The 8,361-nt window shown below is 50.3% G+C and overlaps 1 protein-coding gene across 2 annotated transcripts in view; it reads left to right on the top strand.

Moving 5' to 3' along the window:
- Positions 1–8,361, top strand: part of SYN3 (synapsin III) — a 416,488-nt gene that overhangs the window by 1,192 nt on the left and 406,935 nt on the right. The window contains exon 1 of one of the 2 annotated variants that reach the window (XM_006769323.2): positions 5,071–5,381. The exons of the other annotated variant lie outside the window; for it this stretch is intronic. The gene's annotated coding sequence lies outside the window, so the exon portion shown is untranslated. Of the gene's footprint in view, positions 1–5,070; positions 5,382–8,361 lie in introns of those variants that run through there. 2 annotated transcript variants of the gene reach the window in all.

The following is an 8,361-nucleotide window of genomic DNA, read 5'->3' on the forward strand; positions in this document are numbered from 1 at the left end:
TGGCTGCAAATACTCTGGCCCCTTAAGGAAGCCCCATGTGCCCAGGAGCCGCGCTCTCTGCCTTCTAGCCAGGGATTCATTTGGGCGGGGAGATGGTGTCCATGTGATGCCTGCTTCTGCAGGTCATTTTCATGTTGTTTCTGGAAGCTGTGACCTCGCCTCTGTCATCAGGGGTGGCCCCTGGAGGAGCGTGAAGGGCACCCCTGCTTCCGTTTTCCTACCTGCTGGCCTTTCCTTCTCCTTGGCTCCTCTTGCTGTCTCACAGAGACGCAGTAGTAACGAGCAAGGTCTGCTGGGGAATCAGGCAGACCAGAAAGTCACTTTAGCTGGGTGCCCGGGGGACATGATCAACCTTTCTGAACCTCAGTTTTCTGATTTCAAAGGAGAGCATCATACCCACCTGCCATAGGTCCAGTTCTCTGAAAAAAAAAAAAAAAAAGAATAAGAGACTGAGATTCCTGTGTAGGGGATTCTTGGGGGATGGTCTTACTCTGGGGTGGGGAGGGGAGGGTGTTGATCTGTGACGGAATCCATTGACCCCTGGGGCCAGGCCTTTGCAGCCCCACGTTGACCAGCCAGTGGGTGCAAGCTATCCAAGCTGTGTGCTGTGAAACAGCATTGCCTGCAGCTGGGGGAGTAAGGAGCACGTGGCCTCAGGTGGGGCTGAGAGCTGTCCCAGGCAGGCCTTTGGAAGGATGGGCTGGGAAGTAAATGAGATAAGTGACGAAGTGCTTTGCACTGTGCCTGGTGCAGAGCAGGCATTTTTTAAAGTTCATTTTTCTTACCTTTTAACTTCGTGACTGCGTCTGAAAATGGATTTTGGCGTTTAGTTGACTACAGCAGCTTCTGTAAAGAAAGAACCTTTAGTCCTACTGGCCACAGTGACTGCTGCTGCCTGTTACTGAGTGCCTGTTTTGTCTGTGCATTCTCTCCAGCGATCCAGTAATCCTCCATGTTAGGTGCTTTTATTCTCATTTTACCGGCAACCCAGTTTTCCAAAACCCCGAAGAGGAGGAGTCCTTTGGCAATAAATCAGTATCAATAGCAACAGATATCAAAACGATATGATTTATTATGCTTCTTGAAGTGACTTCATTGGCGGATTTACTAACTCATTCATTTTTATCCGATTATCCCTTGAATCCATGAGTATCGAGTGCCTCCTACCTGGTGGGTGCTATCCTAGGTGCTGGAAATACTATGAGGGGAGACGGACATGAAATGCTTTGCTTCTTCAAAAGCAAACCATGAAGGATGCAACATTGCATTGCACAGCCAGGGTGAGATAGGGAGTAATAGGACCTCTTCCCAGCTGAGTCCCTCTCATCCCCCAGTTTCCATCGAACCTCCTCAGAAAGGCCTTTTGGACCATCCTGTGTAAAGCAGGTCCCTCCCTTTTACCCTCCCTTTATGGCACTTGTCCATCATTTGTTGGTCCTCCCCACTAGTCTGAAGGCTCCAGGAGTTCAGACATGGCTTTATCCCAAGAGCCCAGCCCAATGCTTAGCACAGGTTTATTGAATGATTGAAGTGGGTGAATGGTGAGTCTGCTTAACAGAGTGACTGGGGAAGGTCAGTCTGAGGAGTGATATTTACAGAGATCGGAGGGACGAGATTGATGCAGCAGCGCAAGACCAAGAGGCAGAGAGAACAGCTTGCCCAAGGACCACGAGGTGGAGGGTTGGAGTTCAGCGTGACTGGGGAGCAGCCTGAGAGGAGTCTGGAGAAGTAGATGGGGCCTTGGAAGGCCGTGCTGAGCTTGGATTTTCCTCACACTGCAGTGGAAAATCTTTGGATTATTTTAGTTTAGTAATGACCTGGCATTATAGTATTTGTTTGTTGTCTGTTGAGCTTCTGGGAGAGAAGCTCCATGGAGGAGAGGTGAATGGATGAGCTGGTTTACACAGTTACCAGGCGAAGAGTGGAGTAGAGAGAAGAATGGGATCTTGTCACAGATTTGTAGTTAGGAGAGAGAGAGATGTTGGTGTCCTGGCTGCACCATAGCAGTGGTATTGGAGAAAAGCAGGATTGGAGCTATAGTTTGGATGTCAAATGTATAGGACTTGGTACATTAGACTTGAGGTACAGAGTAAAGGGAAGGATCAAGGATTGTCTTTTGGTTTAACATTGGATGGATGCCAAATGTCCATCAACAAATGAATGGATTAAACAGAATGTGGTACAAACTCACAATGGAATATTAGCCATAGAAGGAATGAAGTGCTGATACATGCTACATCTGAACCTCGAAAACATTCTAAATCAGTGGTTCTCAACCTGGGGGTCACAACCCCTTTGGGGGTCGAATGACCCTTTCACAGATGTCGCCTAAGACCATCGGAAAACACATATATAATTACATATTGTTTTTGTGATTCATCACTATGCTTTAATTATGTTCAATTTGTAACAATGAAAATACATCCTGCATATCAGATATTTACATTAAGATTCATAACAGTAGCAAAATTACAGTTATGAAGTAGCAACGAAAATAATTTTATGGTTGGGGGTCACCACAACATGAGGAACTGTATTAAAGGGTCACAGCATTAGGAAAGTTGAGAACCACTGTTCTAAATGAAAGAAGCCAGTCACAAAAGGTCACATAGTGTATGATTCCCTTTATATGAAACTAGAGGCCCAGTGCATGAAATTTGTGCACAAGTAGGGTCCCTAGGCCTGGCCAGCGATCAGGGCCAATTGGGGCCTTCTAGCTGCCGGCCAGGGCCTTCCTTCATTCTGTGCCACCCCCTGGTGGTCAGTGCACATCATAGTGAGCAGTTCAACTCCCAGTTGGTTGAACTCCTGTGGAGACGATTTACATATTAGCCTTTTATTATATAGGACTAGAGGCCATTTAAACAGATTCGTGCACCAGTGGGGTCCCTCAGCCTGGCCTGTGCCCTCTCGCAATCTGGGACCCCTTGGGGGATGTCGGAGAGCTGGTTTCGGCAAAATAACCACAGGCCCAATCCAGACAGGAGGGAGCCCCATCCTGTGCATTGAGCGTCTTTCCCCTGGTGGTCAGTCACCAGTCAACCAGTCATTTGATCATTCGGTTGCTTAGACTTTTATATGTATATACTAGAGGCCCGATGCACGAAATTTGTGCCAGGTGCTTGGTCCTTGCAGCCACGGTGGCTTGCCTTGGCCCTCACAGCCCCAGCTTCGTCCAGAAGGATGTCTGGAAGGTCGTTTGGATGTCTGGTCTAATTAACATATTACACTTTTATTATTATAGATAGAATATCTAGAATAGGTAAATCCGTAGAGACAGAAAATGGATTGGTGTTTCATGGTTTGCCACAGGCTTGGGGAGAAAGGATAAAGGGTGCATAACTGCTTAAAGGGTAAGTGGGTTCCCCTTACCCTTGTTGGGGTGATGAAAATGTTTAGAATCAGATAGATGTGGTGTTGCACACATTATGAATGTATTAACTTTAAAATGGTTGCTTATATGTTATATGAATGTCACCTCAATTATTAGAAAAAAAGACTGGGTGGAAGGGAGCACCAGTCACAGAGTGGAGGAGACTGGGTTAGGAGCAAGTTGGAGTTAGGGGAGAAAATTCAAATGCTTTCTTGGAGATGCTCAAGATCTCAACATGGAACCCGAGGTGGGTGGAGTCTGGGCTGGAGAGACAACTGCGGGACTTGTCAGCAGTCAGAAGCCAGCCAACAAAATGCATGAGACCGAGGGAGAGAGAATGTAGAGGAGCACATTCCAGCCTGGCTCATTCTTCCATTGAAACTCACGAGGAAGGTGCTGTGGTCCTCATTTTCAGTTGACCCCAAAGTGAACTTGCCCAAGGTCAGTCAGTCATTCATATGGGGTCCCTGGCTTCCAGACCTTTACCTTTCCCATCTCAGCATGATGCCATTTCGGACTTCAGTAAAGACCTTTCCTCCCTCCCTCCCTCCTGCCTTGCTGTCCTGATGTTGTGCTCCTGGAATCCTTCCACTGTCCCCTCTCCCTTCCTCTTACCTTCCTTCCCTCCCTCCCCACTCTCCCTCCCACCTGCCTCCTGTAGTTCTGGTTGAGTCCTCACATGTGGCAGGCACTGTTCTGGGCAGATGCTGGTGGAGGAGGTGGGAATGGCTCTACCCTTGTGGGGTGTACCAGGTAGACAAGCAGCTGCAGCCAACAGCTACAGGGACCGTCGGAGCCTGGAACAGGAGCATCTGTCCTGGGTTTGGGGGTGAGTGGATGCTTCCTAGAGAAAGTGACAGCTAAGTTGAGATTTGCAGCAGAAGGATTGAGTCTGAGAAAGAGAATGATTCCCCGGAGGGTTCATGATCCCTGACTCCCTCCTGTGGGAATTCATTCTCTTCACCCCCCAGTTCTTCACAGGTCACTGGCGTTTTACAGTTCATTGAGTGGGTCTATACTTCCTGTAGCCCTGGAGGCAATAGGTTGGAAAAAATGGCTGGGTTTGATTTCAAGTGGGAGCTTCGAATGGGGTAGCCAGGTAGGGTGCAGACAGCCTGGCTTCTAGAACCATGAACAAGGGACTTATTCTCTCTGAACCTTACTTTTCATACCTGTGAAACGAAGCCAAGAACGTCTGCTGCTCAGTGTAGGAAATCAGTGAGATAATACTGTAAAGTACTGGCCTGGAGGTCCTCATACAGGCTCAGAAAAACGTTATCTCATTTACCTGTTGGAGAGGAAGAGTTTCATAGACCAGTGGTCCCCCACACTCTGCACGCGATTTAAAATACAGGTATCCTGCTCCCCCTGAAGAATCTGCGTGATCTGTATGTTTGGAAAGCACCCCCAGACGATCCTGATAAAAGCAAGGTCCAGGAACCCTGGTTTAGAGTCCCTGCTATGGCGAATGTGAAAGGGTTAAGCACCTAGAAGCAGACTGGTGTTCTAGGAATTATGAGCCAATGGCGGTGCTGGCTGATGATGTAATGTCTCTGGCTGGCACTCCATTGGTTAAGTGTATTGTTTCTCTGGCTTCAGCTGCCTGAGGAGCCGAGCTGGAGTGCAGGGGTTAATAATTCTGTGGCAGCAGACAGAGCTATTTTCCCCCATTCCTCGCCTGCTAGGTGTGAGTGTATGTAACAGGGCAGCAGATTTGTTGCCTCTCTCCTTCCAATACACAGCTGCACTTCCCTCGCCTCCCCCCAAGCAGAGCACGTGTCTCCATAGTACTACGGAGGAGGACCGGGAGGGGGAGGAGGGGGTGCAGGAGGAGGATCGCTCAGGGAAGAGAGAGCCCTTGCAAAGTTGGGCACTGCAGTCTCCCCTTGCCACTGGGGACAGGCAGGGCCTGGCTGCTCCGGCCTTACAGGGGTCCTTCTGGACGAGTTGCTAATCTGTCACCTGCTTCTGAGCGCTGTTTAACCTGGCGGGACCCTCAGACCTGGAGGTGAGCTCAGGGTATGGGAGGAGGGAGGGGGCCTGGCAGAGGGGAGCCTGGGGGCAGTTGGAAGGAAATAGCTCCAGAAGGAAGGTCAGGTGCTGGCTGTATGCCCTGGCTGCCCAGGCATGCGGTGGGAGCTTGGGCACCACGGTCTCCCTCTCTGGGTCTGTTTGCTCCACGGCACCAGGTGAGGCTTGGGCTAGGGCTCTCTCGGAGCTCTGGGAGCCGCCTGCTGGGAGTGTGCTGCCAGGAGCTATGAGCAGGCATGCTCTTGTCCTCTCTGTCAAATGCTCCCTGATAGGCGGGCTTTGCTGGAACAGGAGGGAGTGCCTCCCAGGCCCCTCCTTACATTGTCTGGGCTCCCCCTTCAGTGCTCCCTCGCAGCAGAGCCACCGTGGTAGACTGTGTCCTGAGCTTCCTGCAGAAACACCTGAATGGTCTCAGGGGCGTTGATCATGTCTTTGCAGGGGCCTTCCGGTCCCTGACCCTGGCGTAATCCTGTGCCTTCATGAATGTGAGCACCTTCCTAGTTGTCTCCCGCTGGAGCAGTTAGGGCCTGGGAGAGGAGTTCCTTTTGCATGATGGACAGCGCAGGTGTGACGGTTTGGTTGGTTGTGTTTGACGGGTGGGGGACCAATTGCTCTGGGCTGAGACTTCTCACCTCCCCAGAGAGGATCCTGGTGCAAGCATGTCTGCCCCAGGGGGTAAACTTCAGGAGCAGAGTGGGGAGGGGCACAGGGAGCCAAGGAACTGGGGGAGGCTGCTGCTAGCAAGAACCTCTGACCTTTATTTCACAGGTAACTCAGAGACAAACAATGATGCTACTTCTCTCTTGCAGCCCTCCAAAAAACATAAAGTTCTGTTTCATTGTATTTTTCAGAATTTGGTTATAAGTGGGGAGTTCCCAGTTTCCTCAGGGACAGGTTCTCTCTGTGTCTCCTATGACCGATGGGGTCTGCCGCCCCGTGTTCTGGGTCAGGCTTTGCTGCTGAAGAGCTTGCGGGTCCTGGGGCAAGTCACCGAGCCTCTCCAAGCCTCCTTTGTCAGTCACAGAGGGAGGAGGGAGTGGGACCGCCTGGCGTTTAGAGTCTCTGTAGCTCTGTCTGCCTTGTGCTTTGGGCTGCAAGAAGCCTCTGGAAACTGAGTCTGTTGATTAAGTGGGTTGGGTGGGTAAAGAATGAATAAGGGGGACATGCAGCGTGTCCTGTGGGTGCTGGGCACTTGAACACATTTTAGTGGACTTCTCCCTCCTAGTAGCCCTGGGATTAGGTGGGATTAGCCCGACTCTCCAGATGTGCATGACAAGGCTGGAGGAGATTCAGTGACTTGTCCGAGATCATCACTTGGTAAATGTGGGGACTGGTATCTAAACCGGTGCAGGAGCAGGTGCTGGGCTGGCGGTACATGGCAGGGTAATGGAAGGGCTGGAGCTGGAATCTCATCTCCCTTTGCTTCCTTTGTGCTCTTCTTTCTGCTGGAAATCACGCACTGATCGGAGGGCTGATGAGTTCAGCCAGATTATTGTGGGTTATCCAGCTTCCTGTACGAGACAAAAGAGGATTAGGGAACCCTGGGTCCAAAAGGAACCTTCCAAGCCCCTCAGTGTATCACTGAGAAAAGGGAGGTCCCAGAAAGTTAGGGGACCTGTTCCATGTCACTCAGGGAGCTGAGGGACCACAGGGGATGGGGACCACGACTCCTGGTCTTAGGTGTTTGAAGTTGTATTGTTGTTAATGAGTTTTTTGAAAATCTTCATCTGAGAGCTTTGAGATCATTTGATTTAGTTATTTTCACCTTCAGGCCCCTTCGAAGTGCCAAAGGGTTAGAGTAAGACTCATTGGACAGCTAGCTGCTGGACACCTGGCCTTTGGCAGGCGTCTGGGACATGACAGTGGGTGGTAGGCAAGCCGCCTCTGAGACCTGAGTCTCCTTGAAGGGCCTCCGATGTAACCTGTGTTTCATGAGGTTCAAGCTCACAGGTCAGCAGTCCCTCCCAGTGGATGGGCTGAGGTCCACCCATTCTCCCTGCGTGTGCCTGGCACCTAACTCATCCGTCTGTAAGAGCACTTGCTTCACGACATGTGGTCTCTGTTCTTTGTCTTCCCAACGAAGCTGCACGTTTCCAGGCCACAGCCAGCAAAACGTGGAACTTACCCCAACTGTGGAGCTGCCTCCTAGGGAGGTGGCTGTCACTGTCGTGGATGTGCAGAGATGTCCACCCAGAAAGAAAAAATATCCAGTCATCACCCAAAAGCACAGCGCAGCCCAGCCGGAGTGGTTCAGTGGTTGAGCGTTGACCTGTGAACCAGGAGGTCCAGGTTTGATTCCCAGTCAGGGCATATGTCTGGTTTTGGTTTCCGGCTTGATCCCCAGTGGGGAACAGGCAGGAGGCAGCCAATCAATGATTCTCTCTCATCATTGATGTCTCTGTATCTTTCTCCCTCTCCCGTCCTCTCTGAAATCAATTAAAAAATATATATATTTTTAAAAAGCACAGTGCAGGTTCTCCACCTTTTTCTTGACCCCTATAATGGTAAGAAAGAATCATCCTAATACCAGGCTTCAAATATTCAAATGATCGTCATAGGAAAGAGGAGTTATAATTCTTCTGCAGGGTGGGAGAGCAAAGCCAGTGGCAATGGGTAGAGTTGGAGGGGAGCAGACAGCAGGTCATTCGAGGAGGAATGTGCTGGTGGTGGAGCTGTCTACCTCTGTGCCCTGTCATCAGACGTGCAGCACGTGGGAGCCCCTAGCATCCTGTCTAGACCCGAGATTTCTTGATTATCTGTCAAGACGGAGTACATGCCAGGAGGCCTGGGGCCTTGCCAGGCTGTGGCTTATTCCTCTTCTAGGTTCCAAAGCTGTAGTACAATGTGAAAATCATCCATAGCCAAAACCACCTGTGAAAATAATTTAATTGCCCCCAAATGGCATTTTACCTGATTTTTGGGTATGCCACCCCGAACGGTGATTTTTAAAAGGGAAA

Source organism: Myotis davidii, unplaced genomic scaffold (genome assembly GCF_000327345.1).
Source record: "Myotis davidii unplaced genomic scaffold, ASM32734v1 scaffold120, whole genome shotgun sequence".
NCBI lineage: Eukaryota > Metazoa > Chordata > Mammalia > Chiroptera > Vespertilionidae > Myotis > Myotis davidii.